Below are 21702 nucleotides of genomic sequence, written 5' to 3'. Positions count from 1 at the left end.
CTCTTCTGACATTGGAGGAGGACTGAGCTCTTTGATGAACTAGTTAGCCCTTGGGGGTTTTGGAGCCTCTAGAGCAGGGGCTAGTGAACACTGGCTTACAGCCTGAATCCAGCTTGTGTTTGCAAATAGTGTTATTGGAACACAAACACATGCATTCCTTTCTGTATTATCTGTGTCTGCTTTGACCCTACAGTGGTAGAGTGAAGTAGCTGTGACAGAGATTATGTAGCTTGCAAAATCTAAAATATTTACTCTCAGGTCCTTTACAAAAAAGTAAATCCTGATCCCTGATATTCAACAACTTCCACAATTTCCATCCCTTCGTCTATCCTAATTCTCACTGATTCTAATTCTACATTTTAGTCTCCTAGTTTGGTTTGAGCATATGTGGTTGATCTTATTGTTCCTAGTACGGACCATGACTTTTTCCTCACATATCATTTCTCACAAATTTCCCTCATGGCTGAGTTCTTAAACAACATTCTACCCAACTGCAATATATAGTGCTTGACTCTTTAATGTCACATTCTATGGACATGAATTTCCTAGTGCAGTGAATTTCTGACATGACTTCAGGCATGCAGGAATAACAAAGATACAAAGTAGAGTTTAAAATTTATTTTTCCAAAACCTAAAATGCAATAAAATAAATAAATGGGAAAAAAAAATAAATAAATAAAATAAAATTTATTTTTATAAAAAAGTTGACAGAAATGAAATATATTTTCTAATATGCCATATAAAACAGTGAAGTAATATTTTAATATGATATTTAAATTTCAGACATCTACTTGGCTCTGCAAATATTATTGAGAACAAAATTTAAACCTTGAAATGTCATAAAATGGCAAAAGCCACATTATAAAAATATATTTAATTTATTCAATCTGTGCTGAGTCTTTTGTAAGTTATTTAAAATGGGATGCAAATCAGAATAAATTAAATACTATTTCAGGAAAAGCAGATTTCTAGATGTAATCAACATGTCATTTGAATAACAGTCTTAATGTTATTTAAACACTGAAACCAAATGTTATATTGATTAGAAAGGAATATGACTAGATTTAATGGAAATAATGTTGTTTTCTATTGTTGACCAGCCACTCATTACCATCATAACACAATAATAATTTCAAAAGAACGCAACTATATATACTTTTATAGAACACAACTGTATATACTTTTGAAATTATTATTGTGTTATGATGGTAATGAAGGAACACCACACAACTACAACCATCTGATCTTTGATAAACCTGACAAAAACAAGCAATGGGGAAAGGATTCCCTGTTTAATAAATGATGTTGGGATAACTGGCTAGCCATGTGCAGAAAGCTGAAACTGGATCCCTTCCTTACACCTTATACAAAAGTTAACTCTACATGGATTAAAGATTTAAACATGGAGCCTATCATCATAAAAACCCTAGAAGGAAACCTAGGCAATACAATCCAGGACATAGGCATGGGCAATGACTTCATAACTAAAACACCAAAAGCAATGGCAGCCAAAATAGACAATTGGGATCTAATTAAACTTAAGACCTCCTGCACAGCAAAAGAAACTATCAATAGAATGAGCTGGAAACCAACAGAATGGGAAAAAAATTTTGCAATCTACCCATCAGACAAAGGGCTAATATCCAGAATCTATGAAGAACTTAAACAAATTTACAAGAAAAAAAAAAAAAACACAACTCTATCAAAAAGTGGGCAAAGGATATGAACAGTCACTTTTCAAAATAAGACATTTATGCAGCCAACAAACATATGAAAAAAAGCTCATCATTACTGGTCTTTAGAGAAATGCAAATCAAAACCACATTGATATACCACCTCATGCCAGATAGAATGGTGATCATTAAAAAGTTGGGAGACAACAGAATCAGGAGACAACAGATGCTGGAGAAGATGTGGAGAAATAGGAATGCTTTTACACTATTGTTGGGAGTGTAAATTAATTCAACCGTTGTGGAATACAGTGTGGCAATTCCTGAGGAATCTAGAAATAGAGATACTATTTGACCCAGCAATCCCATTACTGGGTAGATACCCAAAGGATTATAAATCATTCTATTATAAAGACACATACACATGTATGTTTGTTGCGGCACTGTTCACAATAGCAAAGACTTAGAACCAACCCAAATGTCCAACAATGATAGACTGGTTAAAGAAAATGTGGCACATATACACCATGGAATACTATCCAGCCATAAAAAATGATGAGTTCATGTTCTTTGCAGGGACATGGATGAAACTGGAAACCATCATTCTCAGCAAACTGACACAAGAACAGAAAACAAAACACCACGTGTTCTCACCCATAAGTGGGTGTTGAACAATGAGAACACATGGACATAGGGAGGGTAGCATCCACACTGGGGCCTGGGGGGTGGGGGACTAGAGGAGGAATAGCAGCGGTGGGGGAATTGGGGAGGAATAGCATTAGGAGAAATACCTAATGTAGATGACAGGGTGATGGATGCAGCAAACCACTATCATGGCATGTGTATATCTATGTAACAAACCTGCACAAACTGCACATGTATCCCAGAACTTAAAGTATAATTTAAAAAGCATATATAATGATATACAGATACATGTACATACACACATATACGGATGCAAATGCACATATGAGAGAGATAGCTGTATTTTCATGCATATTTATCAATCAAATTTAAACTAAACTAAAAATTTGATAATTAAACAAATATTTATTGAGGGAGTATTCTATACAAGGTATTTCATCGGACATTAGAGTTACAGAGATAAATGAGCACAGCTCCTCTTCCCAAGGAGTTCATACTATACTAATGGAAGTTATTTGAAATCAAATACTTAGAAAACAGACTTCAAAAGTTTTTCTCATATACCTTTAAAATGATATTTTAAAATGTTTTTTGATCATTCTATAACAGTATCTCAAATTTTAACATGTTTAAATTACTCTTAATGATATAATTTTGGTAAATATTAATATTACATATATTAATACCTAAGTGTCATATCACTTTTTTAAATGTATGCAATAGAATCAAAATAAGATTACTATTTAAAACATATATTCATACATTAACAATATTTAAAAATAGATGCTTCTAGTAATGGTGACTTAGATAATTCAGACTAAAATTTTTAACCAGAACAAATAAAAAGCTAGACAAACCAAAAAAGAGCCTGCATAGCCGAGACAATTCTAAGCAAAAAGAACAAAGCTGGAGGCATCACGCTACCTGACTTCAAATTATACTACAAGTCTACAGTAATCAAAACAGCATGATACTGGTACCAAAACAGAGATATATAAACCAGTGGAACAGAACGGAGGCCTCAGAGGCAATGCCACACATTTACAACCATCTGATCTTTGACAAACCTCACACACACAAGCAATGGGGAAAGGATTCCCTGTTTAATAAATGGTGTTGGGAAAACTGGCTAGCCATGTGCAGAAAGCAGAAACTGGACCCCTTCCTGACACCTTATACTAAAATTAACTCCAGATGAATTAAAGACTTAAATATAAGACCTCACACCATAAAAACCCTAAAAAGAAAACCTAGGCAAAACCATTCAGGACATAGGCATAGGCAAGGACTTCATGACTAAAACACCAAAAGCATTGACAACAAAAGCCAAAATAGACAAATCAGATCTAATTAAACTCAACAGCTTCTGCACAGCAAAAGAAACAACCATGAGAGTGAACTGGAAACCAACGGAATGGGAAAAAGTTTTTACAATCTACCCATCTGACAAAGGGCTAATATCCAGAATCTACAAAGAATTAAAACAGATTTATAAGAAAAAAACAAACAAATCCATTCAAACGTGAGCAAAGGACATGAACAGACAGACACTTTTCAAAAGAAAACATATATAAGGCCAATAAACATATGAAAAAATTCTTATCATCACTGGGCATTAGAGAAATGCAAATCAAAGCCACATTAAGATACCATCTCATGCCAATTAGAATGGCAATCATTAAAAAATCTGGAGACACCAGATGCTGGAGAGGATGTGGAGAAATAGGAACATTTTTACACTGTTGGTGGGAGTGTAAATTAGTTCAGCCATTGTGGAAGACAGTGCGGCAATTTCTCAAGGATCTAGAAATAGAATTCCATTTGACCCAGCAATCCCAAAACTGAGTATATACCCAAAGGATTATAAATCATTCTATTATAAAGACACATGCACACATATGTTCATAGCGGCACTGTTTACAATAGCAAAGACCTGGAACCGACCCAAATGCCCATCGATGATAGACTGGACAGGGAAAATGTGGTACATATACACCATGAAATACTATGCAGCCATAAAAAAACAATGAGTTTGTGTCCTTTGTAGGGACATGGATGAACCTGGAAACCATCATTCTCAGCAGACTGACACAAGAACAGGAAAACAAACACTACATGTTCTCACTCACAGGTGGGTGTTGAACAATGAGAACACAGGGACACAGGGAGGGGAGCATCACATACTAGGGTCTGTTGAGGGGGAATAGGAGAAGCACAGTGAGGGGTAGGGAGGATGAGGAGGAATAACAAGGGGAGAAATGTCAGATACAGGTGATGGGGGGATGGAGGCAGGAAACCACATTGTCATGTGTGTATCTATGCAACAATCCTGCATGTTTTGCACATGTACACCAGAACCTAAAGTGTAATAAAATATATATATATATATAAAATATATATATATATTATTAAGAAGATATTTTTCCATGTTGTGTCTAGCATGTGTATATATATATATATATACATATATATGCACTCTCATTTATGTCACAATGCCCTAATCACTTCTCATTGAATATACTGCAAAATCCTTCCAACTGTTAGCCCTGTCTCCAGTTTTGTGTCTGATTAATTACCTTATTCTATTGCCAGAGTAATTGTCCAAAATGCAAACCTGAGGATAGTATACACCTATGATCACATTTTAATGGTGTCCCATTACATTCAGCAATACTTGTCAAATTTTTTCGCTTTTCTTAAGAGAATAATAAATGTATATCTGCAAAAGAGTCAAATATATTTGAAGACTTGTATTTTATTTTTTTTAATTCATGTGAATTGAGTTGTCACTCTATAATATGATCACATGTGGTGTTTTAAAAATTTTATTTATTTTTAAAATCATCACATTATAATTGCACATTGAATCATGTGTGATTTAATTACTAACCATTTAAATCTGTTCACTCCCTCCAAAGCCTTCCATACTTATATTGATGTCTTTCCTCCTCCCCCATTATAAATATTGAAACTCTAGGAAGTTGTCCTAAATAGAGTTATTTCTCTGGCTTATTAAATATCGTCCACACACAAATGTATCCAATCCCCCCATATTTAAGAATAATGAATCTACAAGACAATTGTAAGATTTTACTTATATTTTTATTTTGCTTGTAAAATTGTAAAATATAATCACCCATATTGGAAAATACAGAGATAGATGTATAGTTTAATGAATTAAAATACGATTAACTCTGGGGTAATTATCAGGTAAAAGAAAATAGGAGGTGGCCAGTCTACCAGAAACTCCGATGTGTTCCTTCTTTAGAGCCTTGTTTGTTTCACTCAGTATGATGTTTTTGAGTCCTCTGTGTATGAAATGTAAATGTAGTTCTTTTTTCTGTTCTACAAATTTTAGCATGTGGAATTAGCACAATGACTTATCCATTTCAAAGATTACAGATAGGTTAGTTTCTGTTTCTGGGGATTATAATCATGCTTCTTAGAATATTCCCATATATGCCTTGAGGTGCACATGTGCACTAGTTTTTCTAAGGTGTGTACCTAGGAGTGTAAGTGCTAGTCACAGAGAATGAATATTTTGATTTTACTACATAACATCAAACTGTTTTCTAAAGTGGTAGTACCAGCAAGGTGTAAGAATTCCCTTTGCTTCATATGTTCTGTATTGTTATTTGCAACAAATGTGGATGTTGCAACAAATGTGGTTGTTGCAACAAATGTGGTTGTTGCAACAAATGTGGTTGTTGGTATGTGGTACCTCATTTCAGTTTTACTTCACATTTTCTAAATTTCTTCTTCTTCTCCTTCTCCTTCTCCTTCTTCTTCTTTTTGAGACAGTTTTGCTCTTGTGGCGCAGGCTGGAGTGCATTGGCACAATCTTGGCTCACTGCAACCTCTGCCTCCTGGGTTCAAGGGATTCTCCTGCCTCAGGCTCCCAAGTAGCTGGGATTCTGGGCACATGCCACCATGCCCAGCTAATTTTGTATTTTTAGTAGAGACGTGGTTTCTCCACGTTGGTCAGGCTGGTCTCAAACTCCCAATTTCAGGTGATCCGCTCACCTCGGCCTCCCAAAGTGATGGGACTACAGCTGTGAGCCACTGTGCCCGACTGCATTTTCCAACTTTTAATGAGGATGATTGCTTTCTCATACATCTATGGGCCATTGAATAGCCTGTTTTGTGGTGTGCTTTCTCAAATTCTTTGCCTTTTTTTCTATGAAGTTTCTTTTCATTTTTGTTTTTCATTTGTATATAGGTTTTAAAAAATATCTTCTGAATATATTTTCTTTGCCAGTTTTTTTTCTGACAAATACAGTCTATCACTTTTATTTTCTTTATGATATCTCTAAATGATACCATAAAGCTCTAAATCTTAATGATGTCCATTTGATTGATGTTTTTCTTGATGATTATGGCTTTTTGTGTCTGGTGTAGGAGTTTTCCAAGATCTGAAATCAAGAAGATAGTCTGTTAATAAACTACTGAAATCTTTAATATGTAGGTCTATAATACTCCTAGAATTTTTTAAATGTAATCAGTTACAATATTTATTTCCCCAAACATACTCAAATATCATAACATTACATATTAAAAAGTAAAACTTTTCCTCTCACTTGGCTAAAATACCTTTTACATAAATCAATTGTCCATATATACATGAGTCTCTGAGAATTCTATTTTATTCAGTCTATCTATTTTGTATACCCAAGCACCACTGCCCTGCTATCTCTATTGTTACTACAAATGACAATAAAACTTGATATAAGGTAGAACAATTTCCTTCCACACTGTTCTTCTTTGGGGGCTTTACTTATAAATCTCAGAGTGAACTTGTCAAGTTTCACAGAAATAATAATCAAAAACATGAAGGGTTTTTTCATCAAAATAGCATTAAACCTATGGATTAATTTATGTAGAATTGACCTCTTCACAATATTTAGCCTTCTAATCCATGGACACATCTATTTTTCAATATATTTATGGCTCCTGTAAAATTCTACAACAACGATTTTATAGGATTTTAGTTTGCAGAGGTTTTTTTTTTTTCATCTTGAGGTATTTGTTACTGTTGGTATTACTGTATACATGGTATTATTTTTCCTGTTTGTTGCTGTTGTATTGGAAAATGGGTTATATCTGTTCATTGATTTTGTATATAGAAACATTGTTAGACTCTCATTAATTCTCATGATTTATCTGTAGTTTTCTTCATGTTGTCTGAGAATAATGACAGTTTCTCCCCCTTATTATAAACTTTATACTGTCATCTTTTATTTTCTTACATATTGAAAATATAGATGTTTTATAATTTGTCTCCAATACTTCCATTATATGAGAGTGTATGGATCTTTGATTTGTCTTTGTTTCTGCTGGTTGTCATCATCAACTTTTGTAGGCCTGGTTGTTTTTTAATGATTGGTAATTATAATTGAAAAGCTGTTTTTCCATGTGTTGAGGGTTTTCTGTTAAGATCAATTCTGACATCAATTTAGCAGTTGCTTCTGCTGAGTGACTGGTAGGATTATCAGCCTGAAATCATTTTAGGGCAACTTGAGATTTCCTGATCAGACAATTTGAAAAAGGGCTGCAATTCCTTGAAAGGGCTGTACTATTTCTGGTTCACCTTTACCCTGAGGATGTATACTACTGCGGTCCCAGCTCATTGCGGGGTAAGCCCCACTTGCAGCCTGCTCTGGGTTTCTGTCACTGTTGCCCTGCAAGCAACCAAGATATAGGTTCTGAATTTCTGGTATTAACAAATACCCTAAGACCAAAAGTAGCCTCTGTGCTCAACTGTCTCTCCAGGTTCTTGTTTTCTTTTCAATTTTGACCTAGTAATTAATCCTTACTCTGTATTAGCTCTTGAGTGTTTTTAAAAGGGGATAGGGGAGATATATAGTGAAAAAGCTAGGATTGTCTCTGGCTGCAAGTAATAGAACACACACACACACACACACACACACGCGTGCGCACACACACACACACACACACACACACAAGTGGCTTCAGGGAATAAAAGTTTGCTATTTTTCACACAGCAATACCAGAAGTTGGAAGTCCAGAGTGGGTACAGAAATTCCAGGAATCCCTCCTGAACCCAGGTTTCCTTTACTGCTTCACTCCTGCATTCTTACCTTGAGCTTATTTAGTCACAAGTTGGCTTCTCCATCTAGAAGGAGGGGAAAAAGCCTAACTGCATCAGAAATGGGGCAATGTAATTTTCAAGCTGGGCACATTGCCTTACCAACAAAAATCATGATTCTGACATTCAGGTGAGCGATTAGCAGTTTCTGCCTAGTGTTTGTGCAGGTAATATGTGAACTCTAAAGAAACAAGTAAACATAAGGCAATGTTTTTATATCTGCTAAACATGTTTTCTTTGAAAAAATTTTAGATATATTTACTTTCAAGAGCAACTGAAAGTTGGAAGAAAAGTTAAATTTCACCTAATTCAATCTAGAAAGTGGATGCAGAATTTTTTTCTTTGACAACACTAACAGATATTTACTAACTTCTTCATGACAATTTCTGTCTTCAGGTTGAATAAGTTATCTGGCTAATAGATTATAACACAGCTTAGCATATTTTCTAGAAAACATACAGATGAGAACAGAAAAATAAGTGATAAAATAATAAAGACATACAACACTGAACATTATAACTGTTTGTCTTTTTTTAGAATCAGAGTAGATGCTCTACTAATTGAGAAATATAGTAGAAACCATACTCATGCTTTGTTTCAAGAAGCTAAGCGATTCTTCCCATCTGAGAAAAGGCAGAAAAATCTAAATTCTTCTTCAATCAAATGGCTCCAGCTCAAGTAATGGTTTTGTAAAAATCAGAAAAACAAAGGGCTTCTTTTTCCCTCTGGAATTGCTACTTTGTGGGATTATTCCAGTGTTCCTACATTCAGTCAGAGACTACAACTTCCAAAAACAAACAGGGAGAGACTTGCAATATTGCACTGAATTCAGATAACTTAATTACCCAAAGTAGCATACAGTAAGCAGGAGCAGAGGAAGTCTGAAGAGCTAGATAAGTACATGCCAAGGATTGCAGTTTTTCCTGGATTCCAGTACATTACTGTGGGAGAGAATCAGATAGGAAGAATTGAAAAGGACTTACTTCAGCATAGCAGAACTGCACAAAGTACATGCTTTGTACACAACAAACATGGTGAGGTAGTCATGCATGTACACTAGGCATCCACTCATTCATTCATTTAGCAAATATTTACTGAACACCTACTACATGAGACAATAGGCATGGGACATACAGTAGTAAACAGAAAAGACTAAGTCCTTGTCTTTCAAAGAGCTTACATTCTAACAGAGGGAAACAGACAAATCTAAAAATAAAGATTTGTCAAGCAGTGACGGTGATGGCGTAAAAACTAAAGAAAGGAAATCATACGAAAAAATGCTCAACCTAACTAATTATCAGGGAAATGCAAATTAAAACCACAATGAGATACACCTTAATCCTACAAGAATGGCCATAATAAAAAATAAATTATAATAGATGATGACATGGATGTGGACAAAGGGAACACTTTTACACTGCTGGTAGAAATGTAAACTAGTTTAGCCACTATGGAAAACAGTACGAAGATTCCTTAAGAGCTACAAGTAGAACTACTATTTGATTCATTAATCCTACTACTGGGTATCTACTCAAAGGAAAGAAGTCATTATATGACAAAGACCCACACACACACCCACACCCACCCACCCACACACACACAGTTTATAATACCACAATTCACAATTGCAAAAACACAAAACCAACCTAAATGCCCATCAACCAATGAATGGATAAAGAAAATGTGGTATATATACACCATGGACTACTACCCAGCCATAACACGGAATGAAATAATGACTTTTGCAGCAACTTGGATGGAGCTGGAAGTCATTATGCTAAGTAAAGTAATTCAGATATGAAAAACAAAATATTGTGTGTTCTCATTTATAAGTGGGAGCTAAGCTGTGAGGTTGCAAAAGCATAAAAAATGATATAATGGACTTTTAGGACTTGGGGGAAAGATAGGAGGCAGATAAGGGATAAAAGACTACGTATTGGATACAGTGTACACTGCTCGGGTGATGGTTGCATCAAAAATCTTAGAAATCACCACTGAAGAACTTATCCATCTGACCAACACCCACCTGCACCTCCAAAACTATTGAAATAAAAAACAACAACAACAAAAAAAGAAAGTCCAAGATAAGGCACCAGCATATTTGGTGTCACTGGACACCTTGATCTTGGTCTTTCCAGAATCTGGAAATTTAAGAAATAAATTTATGTTATTTATAAACCACTCAGTGTGTGGAATTTTGTTGTAACAGTCCAAATAAACTAAGGCATATAGAAATAAACTAAGGAATATAGTTTCACTTTTTTGTAACTTGAGATAATAATATCTTTATTTTATAAGTTACAAACCTAAGCTTTTGCAAATAAAAGCATGAGCAACTAACAGAGCTAGAAAGTGCTGGATTCAAAAACCACCATTTGTAGGTCTTTGTAAACTTCCAGAGACCATGATATTTTCCTTTTTTTAGGGCTGCCATGCTGCGTAATTGCAAATGATACTATTTATAGAGTATTCTATATCTTGGCCAAGAATTGTACAGTCAGGCTACTCTCTGGCCATTGTATTATTATCCAATGACACCATTCAAAAAAGAAAAAGCAATACACAATCTGGCCTACAGTTTCAGTTTATCACTCTTTCACATCTCTTCCCATAGTACTTTGTATCTATTTTCATATTCTATTCTAACATCTATTTCATTGTGGTACAATTGTTTGTATGCATTCTAATACTGCTCATTATATTGTAGTTTACTAGAAGACATGCAGAGAATATTAGTCATCTTTGCTCCTCAGTCTTACATAAATATTAAGTCAGTGAACCAATAAATTTCAAAAATTAGAATTTTAAGCTTCTATTTCTTTTTTTGTCTATGTCTTTTCTAACATATTTGTAAAACTTGTGACAGAATATAATTTAGCATCAATTGCCAAAACAGCTTCAAACAGTTTTATCCTCTTATTTAGGGCATGCTTGTGAAAGGTCTTTCATGTGGTTGAAGTAGTCATTCTTTTAAGAGAAGCTGGTATTGTAATCATAATCACACATCTGGACAGACACAGATAGTCCATTATCTTTTTAAAGCCAACTAAAGAGCTTTTCAAACTGTTTGTTAGAACCAATAAAGGCAAAATATTTGAACTTAGCTTAGGCAACAAGGATTGTGTGATGAAGAAAATGCATCAACATTTTTAATGATTCTCTACACATCTTAAATTCTTTATTCATAAAACACATGTTTATTTCGCAAGTGACTGATACATGAAATTTGACAAATCTAAGAAAACACTCCAAACATTTTGCTATATAGTGATAATTATTTACATATTAGTGCATAGTACACATACTCTTTAAATTTTGTTGGACATTTTAGTTGTTACCATATTTTTTGTTCTCATTAAAAAATCCACAACTCTGATTATTTCTTTAGGATTAATTCCTAAAAGTGGAGAGGGGTTTGATTAATTAATGAGTACGTTGAAATTCTAATACTTGGTACTTGGAAAGTTTAAGTGACTTAGCCAATTTGTGGCAGGTCTTCCATGACTACCTTGATGGAAGAGCTAACATAAAATAGCCTTTCTTTTTCTCTGTGCCAGTTACTCTGTGATTCTGCTAAAAATAATGACATTTATCCTCCTTCGGACCCAGCTGTGGTGACATTCTCTCCATTCTATTTTCACTCTCAATACAATCACATAAGTTTTAAGATTTCCAGGCATTAGAAAAATTATTGTTGGTTCTTCATATCCTGTCTTTTCAACACTTATATATTTTTTTATTTGGATTATGCAATCTCAGTGGAACTCTGCCAACAAGAGGAATCAAATATGCATTCTCAGCCTATAATCTTGATTCTGCAACACAGAGCAGGGATAGGGGAATGAGAAGTTCTGTTGACCTGCTCTGCCTGGGAACATGCTATTGCCCTCAACTGAGAGCTGGAGGGTGAGAGAGCACATTGTTCTTGCCTCACCTGCCTGGAATGGAGCGTTCATGATGTTGAGCTTGGAAGGAAAGGGAGGGCACCTGTCATGGCTCACATGCTACAGATTCATGCTATTCTTCAGATACTTAAGTATATTTTCTTGGTGATTGACTATGTTTCCATTTGCTGTATGCCATAAGGACAATTTCCAGAGACTGTTAAGTGATTTTTAAAATATAGCTTTTCCCCGCTATGGTTGTGGCACTGGGAAAAGTATCTGCTGAGCTCCTCACACGGCCATTCTGGAAGTAGTTCTCAGTCATCGTTTTTATTTGAAACTTTTTCATTTAGTTGTTGTTGTTGTTTTTTTTTTTTAACCCTCTTAGTTTTAGGGTAGTTCTTATGCAGCAAAGGGTATCCGAGACATCGTTATTATTATTATCATGATTATTACTCCTATAACCATTTATTTTATTGAGTATATCTGCTCTGCCTATGAGTACTCAGTACAGTAGGGATTTATATGGTGATAGTAAAAGACAGTACTTGTATAACTGCATATTGAACAATTCAGTTGGTGATTCAGAAGTTACTCATGAAATATTGGGAGAAGGGAGACAGAATTAACCAATCCTTATTAAACACATCTTATGGGTCAAGAATTTGGATACACTACTTTTTTATTTTCTCCAAAACACTGAAGTGAAAATAACATCCTCATGTTACATTTAAAGAAAATTAAACGCAGAGAAGTTAAATTATTTTCCCATGCTGGCTCTGTGGTAAGTTAGAGTGGAGATTCTAATTAACATTTAACTGATCCAAGTCTTTGATTTTCTTACAGATTAGTGATCAACCAACAAACAGAAGACTATAAGAAACTATATAATAGAATAGCCCAAAATGCAAATATAAATTTTATAGAAGTTTAAGTAAGAAGAATCTGTTTGAAGCTAAAATCTTATGCAGACATAATAAAGGAAATAAGAATTGAATTGGACTCAATACTAATTAAAAGAGAATATGTTGGTGGAGAGGTTTATTCCTGAAAGGTAGCATGTGAAAAGTAAAGGCCTGGTGGCAGAAATCCATTTGCTTTTGGGGGATAATAGGGTATGTTTGTCCAGAATTAAAATGCACCTATGGTGGGTGTTTGATAAATATCTGGGAGGTTATGAAATGGTACTTGAACAATAGGTAGAACAGATTCAATGTGTCCATCAATACAGTGTTTCTTGATTGTCTTAGGAAAGTGAACTTTATCTAAAAATTGATCACATGATCAAGACCAGAAAGGCAGGAAAAAAAAAATGGAAAATAGATGGTAAAAAAACAAGATTAGTTGTGACTGTTCACTTACATACTCATATTTGTATTGTCTGACTAGAATATGTTCCTGTTGATTTGTGGGGTAAAAATATAAAATTAGAGTAAACCATTTATTCCTCTGAAAGAGACAGCTTAGAAGGTTATAGAAATTTAAACTATTTGTCTGAACAGAAGCAGGGATGAGAACATGGCCTTTACACAATGAAGGGCATTTTAATATGACATGAATCAGTTGACGTACTTGCTACCTTAATCCTATTTCAACAAATGGCTTTTTGTTACTATCTTGACTTAATCAGCCACCAGAAAGATTTAGCCATCTCAGACTCTTACGAGTTGACAATTGTCTGGCCCTCATCCTAGTTTCAATGTCAAGTCTAGAAATTTCCAGTGGGCTCTGGAGAAAAAGCTAATGGAAGCCTAGTCTACTCTTGAGAAGCTAGTGGGGCATGAGGGTCGGGGGAACTAAATGCCCAGAGAAACTGGTTGCCTTATACTTGCAGCGAAAACATTTGCTGAAATTAAGCACATATCTTGAGTTAGGACCAGGTGAGCTGGGAAACTAAAACCGTAAGTCAGAGAAGGAAGTCTAAAGTGTTCAATGAAAGTTATGTTAGAACCAGGAAATAAGAAGACCAGCTATAAATAAGTGAGATACCTAAAGTTTGGTCCTAGGCAAATATAGGAGTCAAGTGGCAGTGGCCACGGTTGACTTTTGAGTATTTTCTATTAATTGATATGTGGGAGGGACAACTCATGCAAAAGCTAATAGCAAGAAAGAGAACTTTAATAGTGAAAAATAAGCAACATTTTTTAATAAGAAAATCACTTTTTATAGAGGAATACAAAATTAAAGTTCATAGGGCAGGAATACTTCTAGTAATAAGAAATAAAGAAAACTTTATGAATATGGATCCATCATCTTCTAAATTGTCTACCTCTAAAACCATTATGAAATATTCAGGTTTCTTTCTTTCAACGCACATTTATGGAGTTTCTTCCATTTGTCAGAATGGCAAGAGAGACAGCAGAATCAAATGCATACAATTTGATGAACATTATAAATGAGCTGTGGATTCAACATATATTAATTAATATCTTTATTCTGAACCTAGACCTGTGTTAAAGGTATAAAAGCATTATCTCATTTAATCTCCTCCCCACCCTATGAGGAAGATATTATTATTATCCCTATTTTAAAAACAAAAAAAAACTGAGCCTATATGCCTTAACTCTAAAACTTTCTTACTCATGAAATCCTAAAAAGATAAGTTAATTGCCACTGTTCTGTGAAAGAAGGATGGTATTTGTAGCATGTACTTGGAGTACCAACCTCATTTCTGGCTTAAACTTTTCTTTATTTTCTTTTTCTAAATGTTGTTTTCATGTTTTAGTATAAATATCATTACAAGCTTTGCTAAATTTCTTTTTGGAACAAAAGTGAAAATAAATAATCATAGTGCCTGATAACAATCATTTCTATATTTTCAAGCCAAGGCAAAGAATAGAAACTAATAGACATGACTGACTTTTTCGGTGACATAAATCTATTTTCTTGGGTGTCATTATTTAATGAAATATCTATTCACATAATACTTGTTCTTATTCTTCATCATAATATCACTGAAGAGCATCCAGTGCTTTTCTGAAATCTAGAAACATGTTAATTTCTCCAGCATTCTCCTCATCCACAACTGAAATCATCTCTTAGAGAAGAAAATAAAGATTAGTAGTGCTGGATTGATTTTTAATAATTCCACAATGAAAACAAGCTATCATTCTTTGCATTTCTAAGACACACAAACTATCTGTTTATGTTTTAGAGTTTCCTTCTGAAGCATCCATTTGTAAAATGATATTCTTATTTTCAGAATATATGATATTTTGTGCTGCTTTGAATACAACGAACTAGATTATCTTTGCTGGTGAACTTTCCTTGAGGACATCCCCAACAAAACAAAGGAAAGAAAAAAAAAAACACTTTGGGAAGCTCCACTAACTATCAAGGCCTACTAGGGCACCACTTTTGAAATTATTCTAAGATGCTTAGGAATAAAGAGCCTCAATGAATTACAGTAATAGTTTACAAAATGGTACCTCGGTGATTCAGGAGAGTTTAATGTGCAGGCAGGGAAGAATTTACCTACCAGCTCACTATCAATGAGTCAAGCTTCATGATTTCTAGACTAGGCTTTGTCATTAACTGATTGCGTGAATGTGGCAAATCATTAACCTTTCTAGTTCTCAGTTTCTACATCTGAAAAGTAGAAGAGTTGGGTTGCATTACCTCCAAGAGTTGCTGCCTGCTCCACAAAATCATAATTTACAAGAAGAGACTCAACCTTAATATGTAGCAAAATCAAAGCATTACATGGCAGTGCTGTGAATATCTATATATACACATAATACATATATCACGATAAATTAGGCACCATAACTAGTGGCATGATTTAATTTATTATTTGAGACAGACCCTCTGAAAGATGTTCTTCTTTCACCATATATTACACAATGTTCCTCTATAAGTCTGTTCTCTACTTCTTGATTATTTAAAAATCTTTTTATTAAAATCTTACCTTTTGACTGCAATAGTAAAACAAATATCCCTAGAAAACACTTGCATAGACTCTTTTTTTTTTTTTTTTTTTTTAGAGGACGTATCAGATATTAAACTGATAAGAACAGATACTACACTTGATCTTAGCCAAAAGGCCGAGAAGCGATTGCATAGACTCTTTAAAAGAAGGAAAGTTGTTTTTAAAAATTACAGATTAATTTATTATATGATTTTGATCAAAGATTTGAGAGTGGCAAGGTCAGAAGAGGTTTGAGACTCACAAAACAGATGTAGTAAATTAAAAAGTCTAACGGTTAATAAGTAATAGTTAAATTTTAACCTAGGAAGTAACTTGAGCTTCCTAGGTTCTGAGGACCTCAGGTTAAAGTCTCAAAAAGATGGTCCACCCTAAATTTTACTGACATAACAGTTTTTCTGAGACTGCAACCAGAAAGTTCTTGTGGTACAGCTTAAATCAGTCCTTAAATCTCTATTCACAAGGCTCCATCATTGGCCTTCCATGACCATGTGTGCAATGCATTGGTTTCTAGAGTTGCTATGATACAACTGTCTTTCTTTAGATGGCTTCCCATCTAGGGAAACACCAGCTCTGCCAGTAAATTGGAAATTCTGGAAGTACTCTTAGCACTATTTTGTGTCCTACAGGTTGCCAGAGGTATTTTGCAGGAAAATAAAAAGGATTTAATATTTTCCTAACATTTCCATCACTAGATTAGGTCTTCTGAGAATGCACCAATCAGAGGCTACTACAAAACCCCTCTTCCTCAAGTGAGTACCTCAAGGGTTGAGCCAATAAGGGCTTTGCAGGGATTGGCTTACATTTTGTGAAAACTTTTAAACAATAATTCCAGTGCATAAAAATGTTTATACTGTGCATCATGAAAAGCATCAGCAATCACTAAGGCAGTATTTACCATAGGAACACAGTAATGGCTCCACTCTTTAAATTGTTACTTGCATTTCAGTTTACTGCCGTCATCATTTTTGTTGTTTTTAATATTTAAGGAAAAGGCGCTAAAAGTATTTTATATCAACCATCGATGAGAATTTAACATTGAAGTTAGAATTATACACTTCCCTGGGAAAAGAAGGTAAATACTGAATTCTTTTCAAACCTAGCTTCAAAGAACAATGCATCCTTTGCAAATGAATTAAATAAAAAGTAATTTCTTACTCTTTCATTTAGGATTTTGTACTTAAAATGTAAGAAAAGGTGCTATACAAGGAGAATAGAATTTTAACAAGAGAGCTGTAGAAAAATACAACTTTGGATGAAATCTATGGTGCAGTGTGAACGTTTATACCAACGGCATTCACCAGTAAGTTTCAACAGGTGCATATGCAGCAGAATTCTACTAATCTGTCCAGTTTTCATGTAGAGCTGAAGTTTTGCAAAGTAATGACAATATTGTTATGCTTTTAATAGTAGAAAATACAAGAATAGTACAAGTTAATCAAAACTGGCATCCTGAGAATCCTGATTCAGTCAGTAGCTTCGCTTTCATTGTAATAAAAGTTACCAACCATTATATTTGCTGGCAGGGAGTTAATCCATAATGGCATTGGCTAAGATACAGTTTAAGGGAAATTGTGGAGTAGAATCTGTCAGTACAAATCTTGAGTAGGAGTAAATGTTTTGTAGCACACTGTGTGCTTCCATGTCCATCTGGTGTTCTGAAATAAGAAAAGCCAGGGAGGTCTACAAAATGTGCTTGATGGTACATTTGAGAAAGAAAAATTCAAAAAGTGATATATAATCATATTTTTGTTTTATTACAATATCTATTAGCAAAGGACACTCTACTTACTGGACAGGCTTTAACTTCATTTTGCCTAAAATAAATTTTAGAGAAACTCCACCTCACAGTGAAGCCAAGCATGTTGTTTACATACTTTTAAATTTTTTAATAATAAAAAATTATAAATGAAATTATGGCTCTAAAAGTGACAGAGGTCCAGTTTCCAAGCCAAAATAGAGACATGTGTTTCTCTAATGCATAATTCCAAAATTGCATTGTTTAATTTTATCAAATTATAAATGTATGTAACATTTTGGTATAAAAAATGCAACAACAAAAACAACTTGAAAACACAGAAAATCATAGAGGAAAAACACCTTTACTCCTAAGACGATCACTTTAAACATTTTGATTAGAGCCCTTCCAGTATCACATATATTTACACATTCAAATTATGTATACATTTCCCTTCAAAATATTGCTTACATATTACTTTGTTGCCTATACTATTCATTTATAATAGCAATATAGCATAGACATTTCCACAGAACTGTAAATCTTCAGCTATAGCTTTTATATCACTTATGTTTAGAAATTGACTTTCTAACCAGATTCTAACTTGATGTTCCTCGTGTTGTTTTTGAAAAATAATCTGCTTCTTTACTGGATGAAACCCTACTGCTTGCTCATTGTGGTTATAATAAAGAGATAAAACCTCAGGGACACCTACCACATGCGCCCAGAGAGCCTTCTTCCTCATTGTGTACCCATGGCTAACCCATGAGCAGCATGGGACAAAATCTTCATCAGGTGCTATTTCCTGGGACAGGATCCAGAATGACTGAGATGCACCCAGCATCAGAGGAGGACATTTTATATTTCAACTGAAATAGTGGGCTGGAGATCTGTTCATGTGAGGGTTATTAATCATCAAGCAACAGTAGCCAGAAGTGAATGGTAAAAGGCCAGCTGATAGAGCAGGATTTTGCTTGGAAAAAGATGATGTTTTAATTTCCTAAACATCTCTTCTAGATTCTGAATGTCTCCCATAAATTCATTGTTGAAGTCCTAACCATAAAGGTTAGCATTAGAAAATAGGAAGTGATTAGGTCATGAAATCAGAACCCTTATGGATGGGATAGTGCTCTTATAAAAGAGGCCCTGGAGAGACTCTTGCCCTTTTCATCATGTGCGGACCCGGTGAGAAGGCACTGTTTATAAACCAGGAAACAGGCCCTCAACAGTAGATGAATCTGCCAGCATCTTGATCTTGTCTGAGCTTCAGAACTGTGAGAAATAAATTTCTATTGTTTATAAGCTACCAAGTGTATGATATTTTGTTATAACAACCTGAACAGACTAAGATAACTGACTGCTAGAAGTGGCTATCATTCAATAATGCTGTTGCCAAACAAGTTAGCAGCACCCACATTTTCTGTTTCAGAGCTTTTGCCCCCTTTTTTGGTGTCTATTGCCTCCATCCACCAGGTCCAAATTCCAAATGTGGCCCAGCTGCCCTAGAATCTCCAGCCACTAGACACAACCATTTGCTATCTTGACTCCTACTAAAGTATTGTCAGAATACATATGTTGTCTTTCCCAAGTACATTTTAAGTTTCAGCTTAATCATTATCTCTACCAAATCTTTTCATTTCTCCACTTCATTCTGTCCCCTGAGTATTTTTATTCCTAGTGTCACATACGGTGCCTGGCTTACAATAGCATATCAAGAAATATTGTGGAACTAATGCCTAAATGAATCAAAGAATGATCTTTAAAAAAACACACAAGCATGTATTTCTAGTATCCCGGTGGAAGGCTTCCTGGTTCAAGTTTTTCTAAAATCTCTCAAATCTAATGCAGAGTTGTGTGCCTTTTAAAAAATCAGACCTGAGTGGGCAGCACAGGGTTTTGCAATATCCCAAGGTTGACACACGACCTCCATGTAGTAGCTGGAGCTGCTTTATTGCTGCTGATGGCTTAAGAAAATCAATTTTATTCTGATATTTTCTAAACTCAGGAATTAAATAAAGCCTAAAACCATCGTAGTGGTATTGTCCATCCCATTTTTCTCTAGGTAATATAAAGCTCCTGTTTGTTTACCAGACAGGCTTTCTCAAAGGCTGAAGAACATAGAAACAGCTCCAGGTTTTCGATGTCCACAAAGCAATGTGAGGGAATGCTAGAGACAACAGTAATACACCCTGCCTTCTCTGATTAACCCTTTCCCCAAAGTCTGGCTCCAATGACTTTAGAAATATACATTTTATTTGATGGGTACGATGTGCCCGAAGCAGTCCACACCTTTCATTTACTACCCATTGATTGTATTATGCCTAGTATCTTACTTAAACTTGGATAGTGTCTCATCTTTTCTACTGATACGAGCCAACTAAGTGGCCAGGACTATATCTTATTCAGTATTATTTCACCTGCTCCTAGAAGAGTACCTAGTATATAAGCAGACTTAAATAATTTCCTTTCCTAAATGCTTTGCAGTCCATCTGCTACTTCCTACACAGACAATATCGACTCTAGGACACATTTATTTTTTAAAAACAATAGTTGTTTTTCCTTTGTTAGGTTATTTCTCATTGGAAAAAGAAATTATTCCTGATGTTACAGTAACTGATTTTCTTTTTAAATAGTTATTATTCTGTTTTAAGGAAATAATCATTATGACGTTTTAATAAAAAATACATATTCTACGGTTTTTTGTAAAAATGACATCACTATGAGTATAGATTAGCCTAATTTTTTTACAAGAAAAATTTAGTCATCCTTTATCTCTTCTTTCCCAACTCATCCACCCATCTGTGAAAGTTTTTTAAGATACCAGACTATTGAATAATCCCAGCAAGGCCTCAGCTGAAGACAAGAGAAGCCAGAAAGGTTAGTGGCTGAAAGGGTCACACAGTAAGTATATAAAAGCTAGAAAGCTAAGACAGCAGAAAGTATTTTGTAAGGTTGGAGAATGCATCCTAAGTAAAAAACTGAAAGAAATTTCTTGTTCAATTCAACTCAACTCAGCTCTATTCTCAGAGAAAAGAATATATGAGAAGAAGAAAAAGTTACCAGAATACCCATGTTAATATGGATTAATTTAGTTCCTACGATAATCATTGTCCATTTCTTAAATAAGACCTTCAGATTTGGGGTATCAGAGATATAAATGTATAAGGAAGCAAAACAGATTGAATCCCTGGGTGGGGAAATACGGCTTTTACTTAATCTCAGATCTTGTTATTGAAAACAGTAGTTTTGAGTTATATAGATATTCTTTAACTCAAAATTTTTCAGCAAATAATATGGGTAAGATCCTAGGAAATGTCTCAAAAATGATCAGAGCGTATGAATATTCTTTATCTGATGACAATATTCATTTGCCATTAGCATTCATGTGAGTAAATTATACCTCTTAATACAAAAATATCCCATTATTTTTTATCTTGGCTTAGTGAAAAAATGTTTTTGCCCTCCTAGATTTCACATCTGTTCTTACATTGGAAAAGAAAATGGTATTTTTAAAATTCTCAGTATGCTGCTATTTTACCTAAGGAGCTATACAATTAAAAACTAATACTGAAAAAATTTTAAATGTAAAAGACTACAGGAGTATTTTCTAATTTCAAGGCAACATCCAAATGATATAATAACAAGTAGCTTTCTGTGTAAATTTTTGTCACGAATCTATTCCAGTTAATTAGAGAGGATTTTATCTAAAACTTGGATGATTTTCATAACAAAGC

At 34.5% G+C, this 21702-nt stretch overlaps 1 pseudogene; it reads right to left on the bottom strand.

Annotated features, from left to right (window-relative positions):
- Positions 1-16257: 16257 nt before the first annotated feature.
- Positions 16258-16360, bottom strand: LOC116530076 (annotated as a pseudogene).
- Between the last annotated feature and the right edge of the window lie 5342 nt (positions 16361-21702).

This window comes from Sapajus apella, unplaced genomic scaffold (assembly GCF_009761245.1).
Source record: "Sapajus apella isolate SASKATOON/1434 unplaced genomic scaffold, GSC_monkey_1.0 scaffold64, whole genome shotgun sequence".
Lineage (NCBI taxonomy): Eukaryota > Metazoa > Chordata > Mammalia > Primates > Cebidae > Sapajus > Sapajus apella.
The sequence above is the reverse complement of the archived record's forward strand: the minus strand, read 5'-3'. Positions and strand labels throughout refer to the sequence as shown.